The sequence below is a fragment of the Cephus cinctus genome, unplaced genomic scaffold (assembly GCF_000341935.2).
Source record: "Cephus cinctus unplaced genomic scaffold, Ccin1 Ccin1_scaffold0709, whole genome shotgun sequence".
In the NCBI taxonomy this organism is placed as follows: Eukaryota; Metazoa; Arthropoda; class Insecta; order Hymenoptera; family Cephidae; genus Cephus; species Cephus cinctus.
The window spans coordinates 1,008,650-1,035,259 of NW_014333329.1; the positions used below are offsets into that span (position 1 = coordinate 1,008,650).

Genomic DNA, 26,610 nt, shown 5'->3' on the forward strand with positions numbered 1-26,610 from the left:
CCAAGGAGCAGCGTAGGGAGTGGTCGAAGGGACTGCACTTCGCAGTTCAACCATAACCAAACCAGTCCGGCCCGTACGCCATGGGGCAGGTTTTATGAAATCATAGTGACGATACGTGAGTCCAAAGATCAGGGCCGTACATAGAGCACAGTTACACGGTAAAATTATAAGAAAATATCAGTAAGAGAAAGTCTAATAAAAATTAGTAAGTGAAAAAATTTTGGTTTATTCTTTCATACACAAAAAAAAATACAAAATAAATTTGTTAATGATCGAAAAAAATTAATAAAAATACCAAGTCCCACCTTTCTTACGTCATGGTTCTCCGTGTATACAGTACGCTTCTGAAAATCCTGACCCACCCTCGTTTCCCAAGAAATCACTCTCCATTCTTTTCGCCTTCGTTTTTCGTTATGGGTGCCAAAGTTCTCCCCACATTCCTTCCCAGTGTTCCTCTACCTTTCACGCCATAGTTACGGATTATATGTCAACCTTCTCTCTTCATCCCTTCCACCAAGCCCTTCCCCCACAAAACCCCCTCGTGTCCTACATTCGGCACATAGGGACGTATATAACTGTTTTTCGCCCCACTACTTCATGCACATGCTCCCATATGCGAGATTGTCATATGTAACTTGATTATTTATGGGGCCCCCTTACCACCTCAAGAAACTTTGAAGATACCGACTTCTTCACTTTCGGCCTCTTGGTTTCTCAACAGCTCCGGTAGCATCGAGGACGTATAGTCGAGTACCATAAATTTCACCGTACACGTAGTTAGCTCAAACTAACGGGCCAAATGGGGTTAAGAAGGTCAGAACGCGAAAAAAAATTTTTCTTATGGAACTGTTGAGAAATTTATGCTCCTAATAATTTGTATTATCTGTTTCGCTGTATCGGCAAATTCTGCGTAGACTATAGATATACACGTCTTTTTGAGATGAACATATACCTAGCTGTATTCATAGAACACCATTTTCTCAATCGATGGTATTATTCGCCGTCTTAGTCATACAAAAATTTACCAAAATTGTATTCTTTTCCAAATGCTGTTTTTCGTTCTAGAAAAGATCGCGCCTTGCCAAGCCCGTTGTCCCATATACATGCAACTGGCGACTATACTTCGGCTTGGCAAACCTTAGCCTGTAACATTGTATACAATTTATATAAATTGTAGTACATGACTGGTTGAGAGTGGGGACAAATGATACGGGCATGACATGCATATACGATGCTGTATTCATTCGTATAGCCACATCAAAGGCCTACGAGGTCTACACATCAAGATTTAATTTTTTTAGTCAGGACTGCCACTCTTCAGGCGCTAGGACGTGTGCAGTACTTATATCTCGGATAAGTGAATATAGTGAGAATTATCGTCATTGTGAAAACAGTGGATTCTTGTGTATTGGATAATTTAATTTTGATTAGTGATATCAGTGATAACTTCTGGCTTGAAAGTTATTGCATTATTTTTCGTTTATTTTAAACACGCTTTGGACAGTTATGAACCTATGGTGTGTTCATAAGATGGAGATTTATGAGTATTTATTAAGAACAGTGTAGCAAGCAGTGCGATAACGTGAGTTATCTGGCTAGAACAACGACAGTTATTGTGGTGTTATTATTTTATGCCGTGAAATTCTCGTAGGCCGGGTTTTTGCACTGTTGTCATAAATGTACGTAACATTGTTCAGTCTGGCCACTGGCAACGTGTTAAACATAGGTAATGCTATTTTCATGAGAACGATGATGAGAGTTTAACGAGGTGACGCTATATTTACCTAGTAATAAATTATATTACGGTGATAACTGATACTTTGCGTGTCTCCCTGATTTATGATGAAGTTCGTGCGTTACACGTAAACCTCACTTGCATTGACTGTCAAACCGGTTTCACATTCTGTGTATTTTGATTGGAATTTTATAATACACAGATAGATTAGAGAGACAATAAATCAATGATGAATCAATACAATTTTTCAAATTTGGCTCTGATAATTTGATAAATATCATTTGTAAAATTTGTGCAAAATAAGATTTCAACAAGGAACATATCATATACGTTAAAAATAAGATTTTGCTAAAATTTAGTTACTTTACAAAAATAATACGAGTCTTTTACGTCTTTCGTGTGTTTACGCCGATCTTTTTCACTGGCTACCATTGCATGTTACCGTTGAATTGACGTTTGTAGTTGCACTATGGATGAAATTACGTAAGGTAACATTTGCATTCAAGCATTTATGACAATTCCGAATAGTATGTCGCGCGTTTGAAAAGCGCCCTTATTTTGAGAAAATGCTTGTTACCAAAGTCGACGACGAGTACGTCGGCGCTCAGAATCGATCGCTACGTCGGTAATAAGGCGCTCGTACAGAAGGGACCCCCGTTTCAAACGTAACTTACCGGCAGGGTTGCTATGCTTTTTCCGATAACTACCAACCCCCTCTGTAATGACGCTGTCTGTCATGGAACTGTAATTTTAGCTTTTTTGGGCTTTCACAGTTTTTGAAGAAAAAAATACATAAGAAATTGTTTAAATTACCAAATGTGTATAAGAATTATAAAAATTAACTTTCCAAGGGGATTGACAATTTCTAATGAAACAATCAGTAGAACCTCTAAATATAAATTTTTTAAGATTTTTCATTCTGTCACTTGTTTACAGCATACAAATAAAAAAACTCTGACCTTACTTGAATGGAAAGAACATTAATAAGCAAAGCAGAAGTAAAGTCATAGAGAATCTTCGTGCCTAGACTCACTAAATATTTCAAAAACAACTTGCTACACTCTAAGAATACTCATTTTGTAAAGCGCGTACAGTCAAAACAATCTAGCCAATGGGCTGGATCGAAAGCAATACAATTAGAACTAACTTCAGTTATAAAAATGATGCTTTTTCAATCGTACAAATTCCAAACTCGCAGTATCCTCACGCGATGTTATAAATTCGTACATTTGTACAGTGTAAACCAGGCTTGTGTCATGGTACAATTTGACGTTCTCGCGAATGGCGCAGGCGCTCTGCTATAGGCTAGCAGAGAGGTTATGGTTGATCCTCGAGGTTTTGTAGGAGTGGAAGTGAAGGCCGCGCCACGCCTGGCTTATTTCAGATTTAGCTGAGACTCAAACCTGAGCGTTGGTCGTTACCGTTAGCGGAATGGACCAGTCAACCAGCTATACCTTCTACGACCTATTTCAATGACCGCCATACAGATGCCGCTGCGATAATGATTGGACCCTGGTGGCGATACTTGTGCAACTCGCAGATCCTGCGCCAATGGTTAGTCTAAAGAGTTTTTGCCGTTATTGGTATCGTTTTGTATACGCAGAGAGAATATGTTTAAACAACCTTTGCACGTAAGCGGTTACTTGAAGGAGTAAGCATGACCACGATAAGGCGAATATGTAGGAAACTGCCCTACGATCTCGGGGTTCGTGTAAATAAACATTTCTACTTTATACATTGGCGTGCCATGCAGCCGTGAGTTTTATTTTTACTTTTAGTGCACAGTACTCTTGCATGTTTCAAGATATCTGTGTTGCACACGGGAATGAGCTTCAATTCTGAGAGTTCACAAGGGTAGACATCGTATGGTTGTTTATCGCAGACCGAAAATTATGGAATTTTACGTTCGAGTGAGTATCTACACGACTTATTATATTCACCTAATGAACGTGGTAACGACGGTTGATCATAATTATAAGATTATCATTTTTTCAATAACTTCATATAAATAAATTACATTTTAGTTGCAATCTTAGCCCGATTAGATGATAATCATGAGACTACTAGTTATCTCGTGTATCCAACAATGTAATTCGGAACCGCGGTCGCCAAATTGCCACAGTTCTATTTTAGCTCGTCGTAAAGCTACAAAGCACGCTTGAAATAGTAGCCACCTGTTGACAAGATACATTAACCTATTTGCTTCTTTTGTCATAAAGGTATCCAGTTGACGATCTTCAAAGCATTCTTTTGACAAGATTATTTGTCGATTGTCTTTTATTTCCAAAGTTTTTATTTTTCTTCCATTTTTGATTTTTTTTACTCTTACCTGATAACTATGTATATTAGTCAGTTTTCAACATTGGAGCTAGTATTACCGTGTGCACTCAGACAGATTTCATTAAATCTCATTTCACGTTCATGAATTTAGTTGCATTGCCATAAAAAGTACTCGAGGTAAAGTAAGGTCTTCTTCCAGAATGCTACGAAATGAAGGCTCAATTTTATGCTTTCCCGGTGACATTACTGGAAATCATATTTGCGCCAATATCTATACGCGTGCAGACGTACCAACGTATATCTATGATCCTTGAAGAGATGCCAGAAGTCGGTTTGGCGCACTCCTAGCATGCAGGGTGCCGTCGCGCTCTCGTAAAGAGACTTTGAAGGAAGGAGAGACCGTACCGTAAAACTTGGGGCCCTTCCTACCCGTTTCCATGTGGCGTTCGGATAAACGAGACGTGGGCGGCCACTGTCGCGACATTGTGGTTAAAATGTTTCATGGATGACACGGCGTCGCACGGAGTAAAAGACGTCGGCCGCTGAGTCCTTCGCTTCGTTCTAGAGACCCGAGTGGATTTGCTACTTGGACGCTTATTTATTTTTGTCTGAGTTCGTTTCGTTCTCCCTATCATCGCATAGCGAAGGAACTAACCAAACCTGGCAAGAATATGGGAAATACGTCGACTGCTTACCTAATGAGGATTTCTATCAGAGTGATGGTACTCCGTTACCTTTTTTCTTATTCTACACCGACCCTTGTAGTTGATTAATAAAAGGAATACCCATCGCCTTAGTATCAGCTGGGACCAACGTTTTAGGAGATTTGATTGGGGTTAACTCTGAATAAATTGGATCTTTGTTATTATGTGCTGGGGAATACACACTGTCTGAGTCGCCGTTAGAATATTTGCTATAGTTACGGTAGTCCAATTTTACAGGTTGGTTAGTACAACTTCAGAATAATAGAATTGCGGGTATCGCTACGCCTATGGGGTACTTTGGGAATTAGGGTGTCCACAGCCAGCATCGTGTAATAGTGGTGTCATGGGCCCCATGGGATTCGGCGTCCATATTTGGTAGGGTAGCCATGATGTTGTTGGGCCGGGCTTCTTACCTAGGAAGATGCGTTATTGTCATTTGTCAAAGACCATTGGTCACTGTCCGACTCCGAGTATCCACGGCCATTGACATACCGGGCAGGCCCAATATACTTGGTATGCTCTATCGGTCCCATTATTACGGTTTATCCCCACTATATTAATATTTAGCGGCTATCTAACTCACTTTACCAAATGTTACTTCACTGTAAAATTTACTGTGAAATTCGAGACAAATGTCTTTGCTAGGTATAGTTCGATACGTCAATTGCGCTAGACGACAAGTCCCGGTAGTTCCATATTCCTATATGAAAAATTTATTCATCACGCGCACGTGACAATTTCTTCTCAAAGTATATCTTGAGTGTACATAGATATTTTTGAAAAAAAAAAAATAGTGACAGTGTTGCAAAGATTCTGTAAATAATCAGAAAACTTGCGTGACTCGATAAAAGAGTGAAACTGTTATCGCTCTTAAGCGTTATCCTATTTTAGGTATCAGGTTTGTTAATAAGTAATAAGCCAAGTGTAATAACTTAATTTTTTCGAATTTCAGTTTTATATTATTTTTCAAAAATTTCACCTATATACCCATATAGATTGTTTTCATCCAATATTTTCTTATCCTAACTAACATGGATCCAGTGTCATACCGGATGAGCCAATAGCATTCCTTGAAATAGAAGCGGAACGTTTAAATCACGTTTTACGAGAAACGAAATGCTCAGCGTCGCATGAAACGCTGCCGCATCGTGACAATTTACAAGGCATTACTTTTACGACACAAGGACAAAGTGTTTCTGGTGTGATAAGTGGACGAACACCAATAGTTGTACCTACACGTACCTACAGACGAACAGACAGAGGGACGAACACTGATTTAGTTCATGGTGAACTATGGCCGTATGGTTTCTTAGCGAGGCTATATTATACTACGTCGTAAACCACGAGCATTACTCTATTACGGGCTGTCTGTCAGATACCTATTACTAATTATCAGACAGAAACACGTGTATTGACAACAATCTCAATGACTTGCATTCGTCCCGACGCGAACAGGCCTATTGCATATTGATTGATCATCGGAAAATTTTTTTCTCGTCATAAAATCCATTTCGGTTTAATGTATCTTCGAGAATTTTATAGACTTATTACTGTAACTGAGATGTCATTTCATCTTGTGGAAATCACTGACAACTTGATAGTGCTTTTAGTAGGGTTGTAAATCATTGTTATTATTTTACGATGGAACGCCACTTGCACCTGTCTGCTAATTGTTAGGTTAGGTTGGGATTCGATTATTGAAAACTTATTTAAGCGGTTTGAGTTTCTACTTAAGGTTTGTTTTTTTAATTGATGCTGTACGCGCTGTAGTGTAAAAAAAAAGAGATTGCAATAAAAATTTTGGTGGATTTGGCTAGTATTGACTTAGTACTGACTTACTTATTATATTTTTTTTTTATTTTGGTATTACGGGTTTTTTAATTATACAGTTAAACTGCTATTTTTCACCTTGGTGTTACTACTAACTACGAGATTGAGTTTAGTAGCTTCTTCATTTTTATATTGCTGGTTGTAAAACGCGATTATTGCTTTACGGCCAGCCGTCTGTCGCGTGTCTGTTTAATGGTATGCTGTGGAAATATTTATTGGGGACTTTTGGTTAATCTAGGGAGATTTCTTTATTAAGTGAATAGAGCATTGGGATAGGTTATTATTGTCGTGAAAATTTATTTTTTACAATTCTCAATTGTTTTTTATTATTTTTTTAAGTCTGTATAAATATTGTTTTATTTGCGGTATATCGTCCATTAAGTTAATTTTTGTCTTGTAATGTTGAAAGTTTCAACGGGTGTTGAAGTTCCTTAGGCGATTTCTCTGCGGGTGTCTTGCAATACCGTCGGCTCCATAGATTCACTGAAATGAAAGATAGGAATTTATGTACAATTCAATTGAATACGACAAGTAATAATTATAGTCAATGCTTCTTAAAGCATTTTCTTTATAGTAACCGCAGTTAAGTAAACTGTAGCGTAATTTACATTTTATCCGTACTGGTTGCACTAATTTATATGTTAAATTATTAAAAATTCTTCATGAAAGTTTATGACGCATCATAGATATATGGGACCTGGTAAATTTTTATTTTTTATTTCTCTATTCTCTTTTCTATTCTCTCGTGTCAAAAAACATTGAATCTACGTAATATGATGTAAAGACGTGTTCATATGTAGCGTTTACTTTGTAGCCGTGACTCATAAACATTTTAGCTCGTATAGCCTATAGTCTTTTGTACTTTGTAATTTGTAACTGGATGTCTGGTCACGGATAACAAAATGTTAAGAAAGTCAATGGGGCGAGAAAACCTTTAAAAAAAGACGAAATGGAGTTCTAACAACTTAATGATGTGAGCCGCAACATGTGACGGAACGTTTCATATTTTTTGAAGAAAACATAAGAAATGACAGGAAAAATAGGAATGGAGTAAAGAAAAAGGAAATACAAAAATCGTCTGAAAACCGTTTCATACTTAGAACGTGCCGACGTCTTTTGTAACGCGTGGAAGTTTTGAGTTACGATGGGTCGTGTGACGCTTACATACAAATTTTCATAACGACGACTATGTATCGTTTTTTTGAACACCCATAAATTTTTCATTATACGGCTCCCAATTTTTGTATAAATTTCCTAAAATTCTGGTAGCGTTGAAATTTCATTAAAATAGCTTTAATATCGAATATGACATTTATACAAGTATATAATGAATTTCTAGTGATTTTCATTAATTCAAAAATATGGTATCTAAAAATCAGAATAATCAAACGATCATGTGTGATTTTCATATATTTTATATATTTTCCTTACGTTCGTTCGTACGAGCATTTATACGCTTTGACGTTACGTTAAAAACAAAAGGCTTCTCACGTACAATGACCACGTAGGAATTTTCGTATTTGACCAAGATCACGTTTGGATAAAATGGCAGCACGAACTCCCTGCTGACGTCGATATCCCCTCGTAGAGACCAGAACACAGTTAGCCACTACAGTATCGTACATATATCTACGTTACCCGTTTGACATCCTACGTTCATTACACGTTGCCCACGTATACGCAAGAAAGATGCCACCCTATGGATGCCATTATCATTATGGACCAAAACAAAAAAGAACCACGGCAAGTAACACGTGATTCCACATCACTATCGCAAAGATATGTCTTCTATGCTATCAAATCATTTTTGACAAAAAAAATTTTTTATCATCCCCACGATATTACGAGAAAATTATTATTTTATTGATATATTTAATCTAATTAAAGAATCATCACTCATATGACTCGCACACACGTGATAACCTGGCTCAAATAGAAAAAAAAAATTTGTTTGTCATCTCCATGAGATTCGAGAACATTTCTACGGGCCAAAAACACTGCATCTCCGAAAATATATCTAAGCGTGTATAGGGATTGATATTACCGACCCAACTGTACCAATCTTTCCTCCCATATATGGTATACCTACTTTCATATATACGTGGGATATGTGATACGGTTTCGAAGTACCTTCAACGGGTAAAGGTACACCTATGTGGCCACTACAGCTGGGTACCAATATCGCTCCATATTTCCCGTGGGATGCAAGAGTGGATTTCAGACGTGCAAGCCCAAGAAGATGGCAGAAAATATGAAGCCAAGTCGGCTTCCATTTTGCGCAATGCTACTCCGAGCTGCGGATGTGGCGCCTGCAGTGATTAGACGTAAGTCTCCACGGTTCCCATCTGTCCCTCGTTGGCGTCACGGTTGCGCGGATTCGGAATGCTTTCAACTCTGTTTTATGTCCGCCATTTTCTTACCCCCACTCTTCCTTGTGTCACTACCCTGACGGTACGATCCAGTAGCTACGGTACTTTACTCTCTTGTTGTCCCAGGCCGATTTACATAGAGAGTTTAATGGCATCGTCTCGTGATGTTATCATTGGGATTGGAGAATTTCTGTAAAAAAAAAAAAAAAAAAATAGTGGATTAATTCAATGCAGATATGTAAATGTATATGTAATATGCGCATCGGATAAGATTGAAGTCACTGACTTGTAAACATACACTGACAACATAGCGTGACGTAACGAAGTAACGTAGTAACGTATTAGCAACGCGAGTTATCGAATTTTCTCCTCGAAGCTATGTATATGCTTTATATAGGTTCGTGTCGTCAGCTATGTTGTGCTAGAGTATATTTAATTTAGACTTTATTATTCATATTATTTTAATATGCGTTTACACGAGGCACAGATTGCTACCGGGATTGATTTCATGAATAAGTGCGTTGATGACTCCGGGTTTACGACAAGATCAATTTTTTAATTTGGTACAAAGTCACTAATTTGTCAGTTCTCAGTTTAGAGTCAAGGGATATTCTCGCATAGAAAAAATAATATATCATCGTTGATTTGTTTTTTAAAATTTTTGTAAGACCTGTTTGTTTTTATATGCTCATTAAAACCATGATCTTGTCAACTGTCAATTGTATCGCCGGTATGAAAATTAGGTTGAAGTGTCTAAACGATGGGTTTAAGTTAATAAAGGTCGTAAAACGAGGAGATGATTTAGGATAGTTCACTATCTTGAGGTCGGTAGGTCATCATGATTTGGGGTCATAAAAGAAGACTGTAGGTGGATATAGTAGCAGTACGTTAGTAGCATATGGTACTCAATGTTGGTATACACATATAGTCAGTCATCTAGCGCATATAACTAATCAGAGTGCAGTAAGTCCCTAACAAGATTTACCTCCACGCTTGATAAAATTTAATTAAATTGCATTTTACATTCTGATAGGAAATTACTTTTCTGTCCGGCATAGACGAAGCTGTACGAGATGACTGCAGTTTAAGTGGCTGTGTTATTGGTATCGGTGAACGATTGTATCAGACACCTATGCAAAGCGCTGGTGGTTCGTTTTCTTATCACCGAAGGGAACCATGCTGGTTATTACTTCTATGTTTTGCAGGCAGAGACTGGGGTGTATAACGAAGTATCGTTAAATAGAGGCTGTTATCAGTCACCTGTATTTCATCGAATTAAGCACAGTGAAGTAATAATAAATATACCAGTGATACCTCGAATAATATTGGGATTATTTTAATAATTAAACTAATGATAACGGTATATAATATTATGAATCATTTTTTTTAAACATATCTCATTTTAATAAATAACAAAGTCAATAAAACATATTATGATTATTGTGAATCATTGATATCAGTGATACGGCTATTGGATGAGTGAAGTTATCTCGAACAGGATATATTAGTGTAACTATAGGTAGTGTGATCCAGATACCAAGGTACTGGACCAATGCGCTCTTGAGGATTAATCGTCATTGTGTATATCGGTTACTATACGATTGTTTACTTAATACACTTTTGCTCACAATGGACACTTTCCATGCTTTATTTGTCCTACGAGTAATACGTGGCAGGTTTCTCAATGCTCGGTGGGGATAGCGTATTTCGTAGCGGAGAAAAATAAAGAAAAAAATACTTCAGCGATTATCCGATAAGCGACGTAAAAGTCTATAACTGGCGTATCTGGTGGCAATAAAGTTCACATGCAGAATAGCTCGGTAACAGTACGTATAAGAGGTGCTGCACGGTAACGAGGTGGTGCAGTATTCAATCCAAGGAGCGTTCAAGAAGGTTCCGGAAAAGCGTCCATTAACGCTACAAGTCGTCATTATCGTACCCGAAGTGATGAGATACGTTTCCACGCGTAGCGAAGGGTAAGCGATTTTGTTTTTTTCGTGAACAGTGACATAACCTCAGTGACGGTCCTGAAATTTTTCTTTACGTACGTTTCTCTTCTTTTGGTGTCCTTTTTTCCCCACCATTTTTTCTCTTTCCTGTCGCGACAGAAGGATCCACGAACTAACCTAACGGTATCGAATTGTCATCTGGTGAAAAGGAGCGCGACAGGATTCTCTTAGGCAGGTATCTCTCGGATGGGTTTCACTGATTTTTTCTACAATTTTTTTTTTCTTATTCTCTACCAAAACCCACCACCGTATTCTTCACGGTCTTATGGAAATGGTAATGGTCGACGTCTGACTATCCTTCTGTAGGTCTTTGGTCGCTCCCTTTTTTTTTTGTGTTACGTACCTTTTTTTTCTCTGAACTGTATATATAGAACATGAGTCATTGGAACGGTATCCATATATACTAACTCTCCAGTTATTCCATATCATGAAGTGGAAGTTACTTAACTCTAGCTTAAGCATCATTCGTAACAACATTGTTCTTGTTGTTGTATCAAACAACACATAACTTGCGTCCCATACTCCTGTAAACATATACTAGGTACCACTAGGCTTGTTTTGAGGTACAATAAGTCTCAAGTTTGGTATTTTGACAATGGAACCTACCCTATACTACTATCTGAAGCTGACTTCCACTTGAAGGTATCACGAAAATTATCAGGACCTCCCGGGATCGCATAGATACGTTGTATCTGGTCCGTCCTAAAATTGTGACAGGAAACTATAGACAAGCAAGTTTACGGAGACGACGTTAGGAGATAATGGGGTCGTGTCTTTTGTTAGGTTAACGTAGTGACATAGACTACGTAGAGAGATAGTTTATAAGCCGCGTTTCTATGTGGCGACCGTGAGTCTCGATTCTATAATAATGCCTGTAATGAAGGTGATAGAGGGATGACATCGGTGAGACACGCTACGTATCGTATGGATCGGGTTAATACGGACCTAGGGAATGCTGGATTTGATCCTGGGTAGGCTGCTTCATCTCTTGTGATGCGATTTCATCTCGGTACCGAAGCCATCTTGTATATATACGTATAGAAAGTGAGCGGAGGCTGCTATTTCCCAGTGAGAAACTAGTTATATAGGTACGTATACTGATTCCATCTGTTGGCTCCATCATGGTCCGCCATCTCCTTTTTCGATGAAGATTCGACCCGTGAGCTTCGTATGAAGACATTTGGGAAATGCAAGGTGCGATAAGGATATATACATATGTATCGAATCTTGGTTGTCATATGTGACGTAAGGATGCGAACTGATTTGGTATTCATTTTATATTAAAGTTTCAAAATATATTTGATACAGGATTTAGTTGAAGGTGATATTTTTTTTTGCAGATATTTTTTTAGCCAAGTACATATTTTTGATTTTCTAATTATTTTTCGGATTTACATAAATTTTCATTAGAATCACTGTGATCAGTATGGTGTTTGGGATATATGATATTATGGTAGATTTTTTATGTGCCTGGATATATGCTTGATTCACAAATCTACCTTGTTGTACTGTAATACGATGAGATTATATACATCCTTGTTTTACTTGATTATGCCAATTTATTTTCATGCTCGCATAACTGCTCGCCGCGTGCAGCAATGTGGCTCGACATAATGGTGACGTAGGGTTTGCGAAATTCCTCTGTGTTATATACTGCTGCACTTCTGTTATTAATGTACTTCCAGATAAAAATAGGATCCAGGGTAAATGCATCATTCGTATGTTTATCATGGTATGACTCAGCGAATGCACACGATCGTACATAAAATATACTTTTTCGTTCAATTTTACAAAAATAATTTTTGCCTCGAATTTGTCTATTTCTTAAACATCTTTTTTAGCTGTCACTCGTATAATTAATTGCGCAACAACGTAAATACGATTAATAACTTTCAATTGTTATGACCGCTACATAATATTATGTACAGCAGGCAACGCAAGTATCAGATATTAAATGTCCTGACATACGGTTAACATGGCGCGTATAGCAGGTAAAATAGTAATATACGGAGTAAAGGCTAAAGAGTTTCTTCTAGGGGTAAGCTCATTAGACCAGAGAGTTATGTAACTTTGGACAGGTGTCTGTAGGATTCTTACATAGACAGGTTATCTAGTATATACCACATGTTATTTCAGCGACATGTAAATGCTAATTAGCTCTTTGCACTATTCCGGGTACTGCATACCGCAATCATAAAGAAATTCCCATAAACATAACAATCCCGACATTTTTATTTTGGGATGTTACGCATTCCCAACACCTTGCATATTTCAGTCGCTTTAAAAATGATTCGCAATTAACGTACAATTGCCAAAAGGTGAAGCAGCACCCTTATACGTAGGAATCCTCCTTTACTATGACATATTCCAGTAGGATCATTACTCCTCCTTCTGAACCTTAAAGAACATAAAAAAAAAGATTAGGGTCACAGACGTTCTCATAGCTCTAAATGTATCCGAGAGTATCTGCTTGTGAGAATATCTATATACTGTGTTGTATAAAGCTAAAAAAAATAATATACAAATTATTTCTATCGAGTCTACGTCCCCTGGTGCATCCATCGATACCCTTAAGGATTTTCAGTCTGCTGCTACTGGCTCCACCACAATATTTTCCAACCCCTCGAACTCCATTGTCCTTTTTCGTGAGAACCTAGTTTTAAGGCGGGTGCAGCTGGAGTAAGTAGGTGGGGTCGAAGGCGATCGGGGCGTCCCGACGACTCGTTCCGCGGCCCTGCCACAAGGGGTGCAGGCGACTCCGTCATGGAATCGACTGATTCGACCTCTAACGCTGAAAACCTGTCTGGCTATCTATAGCTATAGTATCAGGGGTTGAAACGTGGTTCCAGGAGACACCATACTCTATCCACGTAAATGTACTAGAAAGACGCGGTATTTCTTTCCAAGACATACCTCGCACAAGAAGCGTTTACCTATATTCGCATACCACATATGATCGTGTGGATCGTGTGGGACGTATTGCGAAAACGTCACGTAGTAAAGTGGCGTCTGCAGTTTTCTTTGGATATATACGTATATGTATGTACATATATAACGTGGAAACTTTGTACGTGCGTTACGAACCCAGAAAAGTTCCCAGAGTGCCTATAAGTATGGAGTACTCAAAGTGAAGGGTTGAAGCCGTGAGATGCTGGAGTTCTTTTTTTTCCAAGTATCTGTATACGCTTACATGCGTTTGTATACATGCATACGGGATATCGGTATGGCTGGGCAAATATTTAATACGGCGGACTCGAAGCTCACTTCGTGCTTATATGATAATTAGTTTACGGACGGGTCATCATGCCGTGTAATTAAGGTTATTGTCCCGGCGTTTTGAAGGCTGATATTAATGGGTCTCATGCCGCCGTGTATGTTAAACGTGCAGCCGCTTTGAGACGCAGCCATAACTTACTGTTTAATCTTTCAAGTGCTACACATCGAAACGGCGTGACGGCGGGATGGCGCGTTGTTGGAAATTTTGTCGCCCTGATTAAATTTCAGAGGGAAGACACGCACTTACTTTACTAAATATTGTACCTCTAATTTTTTTACCACTAGCAACCCTACCTTATTGTACGGGAAATTTTTTAAAATTCGAGGAAGTATATACGTGCCTCGCGTGGTACTGTTCGTAAAAGGTTAATGATAATTTATACGCGAACGTAAAGTCCTTGCGAAATTTTGTTGTCTGGAATATTCGGCAGTTCAATGTATAATCTGTTTTATCGATTGCTCGACGTGGAGAACGCGGAAGAGTCGTAACACGTGTCCTCTTTTGTGAATGAGCCTTTATCAACTCGGCGTTAAGACTGCCGGATGCTGCCTTCGGTCCATTACGATAACTGCGATTCTGACAATGAAGTTGGGACTTATGAAAATCAATGACGATTTTTATATGATCTTTTATGACGTTGTTTTCAGACGTGATTTTTTAAGACACCCTATATATGCTAAATAGTTGTTCAAGATTGTGTACAGACAGTTCGTTAGGTATTTCTAATCTACTCGTTCACTGATAATTCTTTAATTATGATTCTCTATCGAATTTCTTGGTTTTAGGTAAAGCTTTATTTTTTGTTCTCACGAGTCACGTTGTAGAATTGGAAATGAGGACTAAACTTAAATTCTCATATCTAAATGACATTCTATCATGCTATCTTGGTTCTAAGGTTCGGATTTTTCGAATAAAAATTGAGAAAGTTAAAAGTATACTGGACGAGTCTGATGTGGATATACATAATGGTACAGCCAGCCTCCATTACTATTCAGAAGTCTAGAACGATACGGCATCGTGGATCTAGCACAGTTCTCAAACTATTGATCTTGGTTGCTATGCCCTGAAAACGTTAACGTAATAGTACGATTGTGTTTCTGCTGTGTTTTTATAGGTCAGTTCCTCGTATACTCAACGCTTTCTAGTTTCCATACGTGTACTGCACACCTATGCTGACTGCTTGATACGATACAATTCCTATGGTCAGTTCAGCGTAACCACATATGTATACCTACATGTAGTGTATGTGTGTATATGCTCTTTGAGCAGTCCTAAGCATGAGATTAAAATCGGTATGCGTAAGTCATGTGTATTATTGCTGATTAGACCAGGTGAAATAGGCATGGAGCATATGTGTAGACATTTCGTGAAATGACGAGGGAACGTGAAGATAACACACGTGAAGCTTAAAGAAACAATTGACTGGCCATACGTTACGATTATCTTTGCTATGGAAATTAACGATCTTGAACCATTTGCTTTTGTTCTTATCAGTTTTAATTTTGTTTTTTGCTGATAGCACATGTGTCATATTGTTGATATATCGTATATGTATATACATACTATATTGCGATATCTAGCTAGGTCTGATTAAACGTTATGCTAATTAAGCATGCTTTTAAAACATTTATTTCACCGTTTTTGATTACTTATCGATTCTGGATTTTGATAAGAACTATCTGTGGACATGAGAAGTTTATGGAAAATTAAAAAAAATTAATTACAAATGAGAAAATTTATGTGTTTGACTAATAGTAACTGTACATTGACTGAGTATAATGTTTTGCTAAATAAAATATATTTTTTTTTCTTTTTACAGATGTGGAAAAGATGTCGATTGCAATGGCGGCCCGGTGATCAATGGGTAAGCCAAAATTACCACTGACTTTAATTTCCAGACGACTTGATTCGAAAGTCCGATGATTTGTATGCAGGTCCAGCCAGCCTCCTAATGAGGGACCGCCCTCTTCGTAAAATTGCTTTACAAAAGTTCCATCTTTTTTATATTGGATTCTTGAGCTTGAGATACTCGATCCCAGCCAAATGCCTTGTATCGGTCGTGTCAATTATCGGATGCAAATTTCTGAAAAAATCCTTCTTAAGATCCTTGTCTGTTGCTTCGCATCAACGCGTAGAATAAAAAGTATTGTTAATATAAAAAATATATATAAAATATAATATATAAATATAAAATATAAAATAATTTTGTAAATTTCTCGCGAATTTATTTATTCTTGATTGTAGTTAAAAAAATCTTTAAATATAATCATAACATACTTCGTTGATTCGCGTCGCGGAAATTTGCGTAGGGGAAAATGTGACGAAGAAACATTCATATAATAGTATAAGAATACCATAGGACCACGACCCTATTTTTTATACCGCTACTTTTCCCCGAGAAGGTTTCACTGTTAGATTTTACCGCAGAAGTTTGACCATCCGCAAAAATCAGATTGACCGTTTCGAACGCGTATCTTCCTCTCGTATATTCATCCGACGCATTATTATTCGGAATATTCGCATATTCCTACCATGCTGTGCGAAAATCGTTATTTTCGTGAAAAAAAATATTTCATTTAAAATATCATTGGGAAATATTGCGCAAATATATTTGAAGTATGGTGAACCAATTGCATTGAGTCCTTGTATGCGGTATATATATGTCTTTCAAAGTTAAAGGTACTATATAACAGCAAACATTAATATATAGCGGATATATAATGTAATGAAATAGTATATCTATACTTGCAAAATAGTAATTCGCAAACAGCAGGAGCTCGAATGAAGAAGGGTGGATGGTTCGCTTAAAACGTCTGCAAAGAAGGCCGACATAGATCCGTATCTTAATTTAATTCACCCTTAATGACTGAGCTCACACTCCGAAAGAGAGTACCTAAATTTCCAGCATCTCTTCTTCGAGTGTATCTTCGAGGGTCGGCTGTTCGAGAGGCGAATAAGAGAGGCGAGTTAAAAGTGGAAGGGATAGGGGTGGCCAATGAATAAGGGAAGTGCCAGTAGCTATTCCGGATTAATTAAGTCGATTATCATCGGAGGCAGAGAAGTGGAGGCTGGTGCCCTAGCGAAAAGCGAGTGGGCACAATTGCCAGGAAGGAAATCAAGTAGCTAGCCTATCTCACGGGGGTGGAGTTACGGCGAGTAGGGGCACGAAGTGGCCACTTTTCGAAATGGAAGTCCCGCGTTGAATATACAGAATACTTTGGGGCTTGCCTTTTGCCAGACGTCTAGGTGGGAGTTTACCTCGTTCCGGAATAATTTTCCGTCGGTACCTGAATGCGAAATTAGATAGTGCTGATTCGTGCCAAGAGTAACAAAAACAAATTTTTACTTTTTCAGGTACCTTCGTATTGTAAATTACGACGTGGTAAATTTTGCGATTTGCCAAGTATGATGGGTGACGCGATCGGGTTTTTATTCCAAAATTTGTACACCGTCAATCCAACCCTGTAAGACGTTCCTTTTTTGGAGTTCGATTAAGTCAATTTTTTCTACCATCACGGTACTTCATCTTAATGATTTTAAATCATATAAAATATCGACTATTTAGAAATGCTTTATGTGTAATAAAATGTCAACGATCATCGTTGTTTATATGAAATTAGATATCCGTTTGAAAAAAGCAACTGGTTCTTGAAATTTAAAAGTGATACGTCTCGCCGATAACGTCACGGAGAAGATTACAACCCCTTTCATTCGTCGTAAACTAAAGTGGCTGCCGAGTTTATGTCGCGCGAAATGCTCAGTCGGGAAGCGAGACTTTTGAGCAAACTAACCAGCTGGAATTCGAGGGTCGGGATTCTGGGGAAACTTTTGCCCTGTTCATAATTTTAGTTCAATTCTGTATCGCTGTAGCCATAGGCAGACATCGGTGTACGAGAAAATCTCCTATGCGAAGAACCGTCGAAAGGTGGAAAGTCAGGAGCAACGATGATGGCGGTGGCTCTACTCCGTACAAAGTCAAAAGCATTATGGAGGCTGGAACGTTCCGCGCGTTCAAATTGTCTGGAGGAACAGACAGTGGCTTGGGGACTAGATTCGAGTGGGGAAGGGGAAAAGAGTATCCGATAGGGGTTGGGTGTTGGACTTTTGAATGTAACGTTGGTATGCCGTGCATGTCGGTACAGAGGGGTTCGCATTGATCGGGCGGCAGAGAAAAGCTTGGCTCTGATTGGCCACCAGGACCAAACCTTCCTTGTCGTCCGTTTGGAAGCATCAGGCTCGAGGAAGGGAAGGATAGAAATTCCTGGGGATCTTAAGATTCGAGACGTTGAAGGAGTCTGCGTCATGGAGACAGGACCAAGGAATCTTGAGGATCATCTTGAGAGATGATAGAAAAATATATTTCCGTTTTTTATCTTTTTATAGAACTTTGCTGCAACATTTTTTTTTTCACGTTTTTCACGGACATAGGTATCCATGTTGGGAGTGAAGATGACTTTGTATTCTATTGAACTGCACGATGACTTCATTTTTTTTATTATTCAAATCTTATACTTTATTAGCAATAACTTTTGGGTGGATTTAATCATAAATTGGTTATTTATGGTACAGTCAGTTATATAGTTAACGGTACAAGGTCATTCAAATATTTTCTTTTTCTTTCTTTCCCACATTTATTTTTATTCCTCTGGCAGTAATCTATCTCATTAATTATATTAATAATACCGGATGCTTCTGTATATTGTATAATTATAAGTAAAAGAAGTAAAGAAATTCGAAATGCAGTCGGCTCCTTTATTCCCTTTAGTCGCCATGATGCATCCCGCGATAACGACTACTGGCCGTCCAATATCTGTGATCTTGAAACAGTAAAGAATAAAAGGAGATATACGACTAAGCGATAAAATTGTCCGAGGAAAAACTATTCTGTACACGTCGTACTGCCTTCGCGAGGATTCGTATGGTTTCCAGCAAATGATACTCATTTCGTCATAAGCAAGGACAGTGGTTTCTTTCTCTCGGTGGTTGAGTCTAAGTTCAATCTTTAATTTATTTATCTGTTTGCTTGGTTTTCTCTGTAGAATTTTTATTGAGAAAATCTTCGGTAAATCAAATCTATTTAAAAGACTTAGTCCCTGTGGCTTTCGTTTACTATACAAAGTACTTAGTGCTCTCGGTCGAATCCTCTAACAAAACTACTTAGTGCACCAAGTTCCTAGGAGACAAAGTAGCTTCCGCCAAGTTTGGATTAGATGGATCCCAGTAACGAGAGTTTCTCATGGTGCTCCATATATAACGCTACAAAGTGTTGAAGCTGCTGCTAACTGTACTTTAGGAAGTTTCTAAGTCAGGCAAGTCGTCCCTGTTCTACACAGATGCATTTAGTTCCTCAGCGCGTGAAGCGCGACTGTGGGGGCAGCTGCGGCTGCAGCCAGCGGTTTTGATACCCTGAAATCCAATGGCGTGGCGCAGGATTACGCGCATGAAAAACAATGACTTGCTACTCTCAAGTGGAGCTCAGTAGGCCTCATTCCAAGATAACTCAAAATCCCATTTTTTTATGCATACCAAAATACAACAATTTCTACAGCTCTGGAATTTTGAGTAAACTGCAATAAAATCCGATATCTGTGGATGACCCTTGTTTATAATTAAGATTTCAAGTAGTGACATATAGAAGTGACAAGAAATTTTTTTTCAAGATTTTCTAGAAATATCAAACTACACAAAAACCGGTGTACCATTATTCAATTTTATGAAAATTGCAGGACGTGCATAATTTGATAGACTTTTTTACACAGCAGATAACATACTGGAGTATAAAGTAAAGGTAACATTCCAAACCAATAAGTTTCAACTCTACGTTGAAAGTCTATCATAGATGCCACAGGCACAATGCCGTTGGAATTATTTTGATATTTACGAATAAAATAAGAGCACATGCTTACTCGTATGCTATGCGTACAGTGAGAGTAAATATGCAGTTGCAACAGAATGCATTCAGTAGCCGCAGTCGTGGTCGATGGTTAGAGCCACGGGCCTTATTGATCAGAGAATGAAAGGTTGTGTAGTCGGAGCACGTGGCGCCATCTCTCGTGAGAACGCCGAGTCAATTTTCGTTAACCACGAGGAAAGTCGTGCGCAGAGGGTCGGGGTGTTTTTCGCTGAGGCGGGGAGCGAACAGCAGGTATCAAAGGGGGTTGCACGGAGACGAAAAGGGATGGGAGCGCAATAGGCGGGAGAGACACGCCAGTCGGCCGCACCCTAACAAGGCGTACCAACCCCCGTTGTGTAAGGGGTTGTTGGTCGGAGTATCGATCGAGTACACGTTACACGATGACGATATGAATACACATGATCTACTATTTGAACTGCATAGAGCGCCATCCCATATCAGTTACACTAGTTAAAAATACATTTTAAAATAAAAATACTATTGCGCTACAAAATGTCCCAATTTTTTAATATGTTTTAATTAATATTTTTATCAGGCCCGATAAAGTCACGTGAAAAATTTTGCACGATTTTTTTCATTAATTGATAAACCGAAAATTCCGAAACGCATGAGAGCAATCGAAGGAGGCTATATTTATTTTGCATTAGAATCTAATTGCCACCCCTTAGAATATATTGCCAGGCACATTGCGCAGATGTAGGTTGAATTCAAAAAAATATTAAGTATCGCGGTCCAGCGTGCTCATGATGATGCTAATTTATTTAAGTTGCTTCCGTCTTACAGGGGTCGTCATTGACCGATCTTCATACAGATAAATGTGTTATAAGCATTGAAGTGCATAACTATCCAAGCGAGACGCAGCGAGTGGCTTAAAAGGACCAAACAACATAAACAAGGATGTATCTAATAGAGTGCCGTTGATGAGATAATTAAGGGAGCTCATTGCTGGAGTCAATTAAGGCTTCCCTGGTGGCTAGAAAATCGTGAATAGTTTCAACCTCTAAATCCTCATTAGACGGCTCGATTATTTAAATCTTAAATTACAACTGGGAATTAATAACTTCTATCCTTTTTAAGTTGAATCCCCTACTCCGCAAACCTGCTTGAATTTTTATTTATTCTACGAGAGATTCAACGAGGCCACTACAAAACTCTTTGCTAAGGGTTTGATTATTCAAGGGCGGTGCTTCAACTTTCGTAATTTCCGTGGAAAACTTGAAAACTAATTGGATCGGCCTAGTTCGTTAAGCTGTGGGAAAGTCCTTGAGCGCCTGGGTCAGGTACTGTTAACGTAACTATGTCGGTATAGCCTCGTGTAACCTGGACTTAGCTAACAAGTTTAACGTACGTTTACTAGATGGCGCCACGGTAAAGGCGTCTTGTCTTCGAAGTTTCTGAGTGGTCGCTGCCCTGCTCGAATCATCTTCTTCGACTTTATCGTGTTGCCAGGCATGGGCTCCGAAGCTTGGACCTGATGCAGCTGGCCCCGCTGCCTTCGCGCAATCCAGCTACATTCTTTTTCGTTCCTGTTTTTCTTCCTCGTTTATTTTATCCGAGCGCTCGTATTTATAAACTCACTGAATTACGAGAGCTTTTACCCGGTAACGCGCTTGGATACACGCACGCCATCTTTTACAAATACGTAACGATCCTTGGCAGATTCTTTAAATCTGACCCACTCCCTTTGGTGGAACGACGACCCTTAACTCACCTATTAATACTACTTAAACCGAAATAGAACGCGCATCCATAATTCTTATTTTGATCAGTTTTACCCATTTATACTAATTTAATGACACGCACGTACGTGACTAAAGTGCGTGCTATATTCGAATTCATGTTTTACCCTGTCGTATTTTTAATCTCTCCTCTCTACACAGTCTGCTTGTTATACTTCTTCCTGAACTCTCGAGGCTCGTGTCGTGATATATTTATGTTATTTTTGGATAGAATCCGTAACATTTCATTATCACGTAAGACCTTATTTATCGCACAGGTCTATAAACTTTATCGCGTTGTAATCTCGCCCAAGTGAATTTTCTAGCGGAATCTACGTGATTTATGCATCGCCGCGGAGGATACGTGCTCGATGCGTTACAATCGTACGCGCAATATCGACGAAGAAATGCCGTCTGGGAAATATTGGAGATTAAGAAAAATCTTTCGTATAACAATATGATTGTTTATCGGGCTTTAAGATTTATGGCCGTCTTCGTTATGCATTGATTGCGATTGGCTCGAGCGGCATAGATTTATTAAAAATGAATTTCATTCGATCAGAACCAGAAGGAATAATGTAATTCGAAATGCATTACGTACAACATTACTAGGGGACACGTATATGGTTTACGTTGTATTACGACTAAAGGTCGTAACGCTTGGTAATAGTACTAGTCAGGTATTGTTGGATCTTTTTTTCCTTGATAAATATTATTGTTTATTGAATATGTGACAGATAGCGATACTTGAGGTGGCATGACATTTTTTCAAGAAACTATGAACCGCTTTGTTTTGATAATATAAAGAAAAATATGTCATTTTCACATTCGGCATTTTCCGTAGCTATAGACTGTTTTGAGGATTCTACCCCTAATTTAACCCGTTAAAGGGTATTTTATGGCCGTTTTTGCATTTATTACCGTCCGCAAAGTAAGAAGGATCCGGAAAGAAAGTACTGGTAAAAAGTTACTATACAAAATAACCTTCTTCTTTCATTTACATAGAAAATCTTGGACTTACATATTTTTCGTCGAAAATTTCGAATTGACTAATGAGAAGTTTTACGTTTTTCTAAAATATTTCAATACTTAATACGTAGCATTTCTGGTTTACATGTCAACGCATATGCTGTACTTATAAAACTCATATAGTAGCGCAAATTTCATAATGCTCTCAAGTAGTAGCTTTACGTAATATAAATACCGTAATTTACGCTAGTAACATATTTAGATTTTTTTTAATTTATAAAGAAATAGAAGTGAGTCCGTAATGCGTTATGTTAATTATCTTAGAGTCGATGCGTTTCCAAGTACACGTTTTATAGACGTTACGTCTAGTATATTTACCGACCTTCTTTACAAAATGGAGTCCTTATCCGTTACTGATTATGTTATGTAGGCATTTTCAGGTTATTTCAAGAAAATATGTTTCCTTGCCTGCCTGTATTATACGAGTGCATTGACACCTACACGCTCACAGGCTCTCTTGGATAATATCCGTATGTTATTATCATCATGGCGCACGTGGTGATAAGCCGTATCGTGGCTCACTCTTCGATACTCATATCCAAGTTTTTCACATGCCCCAATACGTCTGGCACTCAGCATTGAATTACATTTATGGCGCCAAGATGGGTCGATAAATTCATTGGTTGTCAGGCCCTCGTTATGCCATATATCATTGCACAGTGTAAACACTGTTTTGGATCCTTTAAAGATTAACGGGACCATTTTCTTAAGTTTTTTTTTAAATTTTGAGTCCACGGTATTTCGCTATCATTTCCTTGAATATGATCCTACTATGACTTTTTCATTATCAAGAAATTCAAACTTATCTAATACAGAATGCCATCCGCCTCTTGAAAGACACGTGAGCTTTCAACAAACCGGAAGAGCGCAAATTCTCGTCCGAGCTTTTGTAAAATCACTTCCGGAACGAACGTCTCTTCCGTAAGAACAAGCGCAGTGGCGGTACTAAGGTCGCAGATGTCGTGACCAGTTACATCTCATTATACGAAATTGTCGGAGAACAATTTTTCATTTCATGTAATAATCCTCGCAGCTGCTACGCGCATCAGTTATGCGCAACGTGTGTACGTCGACGTTTCTAGACTTTGATATCGAAAGTTTTACCTCGTTTTATACTTTTTCTTTTCCTTTTGCACTCTCACTATAGCGTATCTCAAAGGGCTGCGATATTCGCGAGGATAAAGCACGGCTTGCATCTATTTGCATTCCTAATCTTGATATTTCAAGACTTTAGGTCTAATCCTGGCTCTATGGTAACGAGACTCAGCCGACGGCAGAGAAGTACGTATAGAACTTAGCGACTGTCGCTTCATAGAAATCATAAAACAATAGCACCATTTTTTTTAAACGGATAATATTTTTGATCCCTTTATTTTGTTGATTAAATTATTTATTTATTTCCAAATTATTTTCGCCAACTTTCAATATCGTTACTAGAAACGATGCTTAGAATCCGCTGTCTCTATATTTTTTGAGCTCAAGCATCCATCTATTATGTAGATACATTGGTACCGAAAATTTGCAGCGTCAAGTTTGTACAATATACATATGTACATATATGTATATGTATGTCCCGAGTGGCGCTACCTTCCTCAGATACGATTTCTAGGATGCGGACAAGCTATCTGTTAACCTAACCTAACCTAGAGTATAGTTCCCGAGGGAAACGATAAGGCTTCTACTGGGATAGAGTTATTCTGCGAAATGCTCTCCCTATCCTGCTTGCACCTACAAAAACGCATCTGCAGGCTCCCAAAGGATATCCTGGTAGAACCTTAATAAACTACAAGTAATTCAATTGGACTTTTCTCCCGATCTGTAATTCTACTAGAGAAAAAACAAGATCTTTCTATTTACCTTATGCAGTACACGGAGTATCTCAGAAGTATAGAAAAGTCAGTATATCGACCTAGTAATGTATATTTTGATGAAATAAGAAATAGAAAACACTTTTTTAATACGAAACATAACATAGTGAAACATTAATAATATTAACAAGTGGTCATTTCTTTGACTACATATAAACAAAATTGTATAATACTGTTGATAATTCTATTCAAAAATTCTTTTTATACAGATACATTGTACAGACAAGGAATCTCCATTTGATTCGGGTACTCTCGAAACTTCCCTCTGGATATACATGTATCCATAGGAGATATCCAGGTAAATTCTAGCAAGAAGATGGAAATGAGGATAGAGCTAGACAACTTTCTATGGCGAAATCGCCCCTATCTCCCCCCTCAAAAGTAAACTTAAACTTTATGCAGTCATATTGCACGATAGCCGAACGGGATAGAAAGCGAGAGAGAGAGAGAGAGAGAGAGTGAGAGATAGGTACAGATAAGACGATGCATTTCCATACAGAATTGCAACACCATAATACCACGTTGCATCGGATGCCAAATTAACGTCCGAGAAATTTTTGTACGCGAACAATAGTCTGGCAATTGGCTCGCTACGTATCTAAACTCAAGCGGCGTCCGACGGCCTCTACGAAGCTCTATGTTATAGTGGTAAAGATATAAGGTGAGTTTTCATCCTGAATTTTCCGGCTTCATTTACCAACCCCCGCCATCTTTCATCCCCGGGTCGAGTAAGTCTGGCCAAACCCACATGCCCCCGATTCGATCTCATACCAACCCTCCCGACTGGCTCAGTTTCAGCCAGCCAGACTGGATCCTCTTTTTACGTTGGATACGTTGGAACCTAACCTAACTTCGCGATGGCGAGCCCGGGCAGCGTAGACGGAAGCGAAAAACGAAATACATGACAAAGATTTTCCGGGTCGTTCCTTGAAATTGAACTTCTGTTGTTCCGTCCTGAAAGGAAAGTCGCGTCGTGACTCGCGAATCCATTCCACCCCTGGATACCCTCTTGTTTTTCTTTTATTTCATCTCTTACCTCTTTTCCTTTTAAGAATAATTTCTGACTATGTATACACATACACGTGCTATACAATCTGACACATTTTCACCGTTGATGCGTACCATAATGGGTATAACGTTTATTTTTTTTCAGACAATTAATATATTATATACTGATATAGATTTAGATACACAGTGTACCCTATACGTATTTTTGCCTGCTCGATTAGTAACAACGTCTTTTCCTTTTCTATTTTCTTTCACGCACAAATTGGTGACGCAATCTCCTCGTGGGCTTGGCGATAATGAAATTCACGAATTTACGGAATGCACTGGCTTTTACGGGTGTATAGTAACGCGATATGACGCAACACTGTTGCTTGAGCTTTTCGAGATAGAACCAGTTACGTTATAAAGTTCAAGGTATGTCACTGAGACACGATATACGTACATAGCGTATAAGCGTAGCTTCCCAGCCACCATTTATATACGACCATGGTCCATGAAGGAGCTATAATACACGACCTACACAATCTACTGCCACGGTAGTTCTCCTTTATGCCCATGGCGCTTGTAGTATGTACGTGTACGTGCTACGCGCGCTAGACAATTATATACAAGTTCCTGGCCATCATATGACAGATATAGTATATATTAAAGACCACCCAGGTACATAGGTACATACCAGGTAAATAGCTATGATTGTAATCGCCTTTTGTGCGTATCGCCTTCACTATCGGACATAAATATTTTGGGAATAAAAATATTTATCGCGCATCTCCATAGGTATGTAAACCAGTCAAAGTGTCATGGACACTATATTTCGTAATAACGAGTTTAGTTTGGCGGGAAATTTGAATGTTAAATTTTTTAAAATC

General features: G+C 38.5%; 1 long non-coding RNA gene across 2 annotated transcripts; it reads right to left on the minus strand.

Annotated features, from left to right (window-relative positions):
* Nucleotides 1-6,843: 6,843 nt before the first annotated feature.
* Nucleotides 6,844-12,078, minus strand: LOC112494718. 2 transcript variants are annotated; one of them, XR_003060464.1, is made up of 3 exons: nucleotides 11,873-12,078; nucleotides 8,970-9,108; nucleotides 6,844-7,032 (listed from the first exon to the last, which is right to left on the minus strand). It is a non-coding gene; the product is annotated as an uncharacterized LOC112494718 (long non-coding RNA). The 2 variants fall into 2 exon arrangements; XR_003060463.1 differs by having other exon boundaries at nucleotides 8,680-9,108.
* Nucleotides 12,079-26,610: the final 14,532 nt, after the last annotated feature.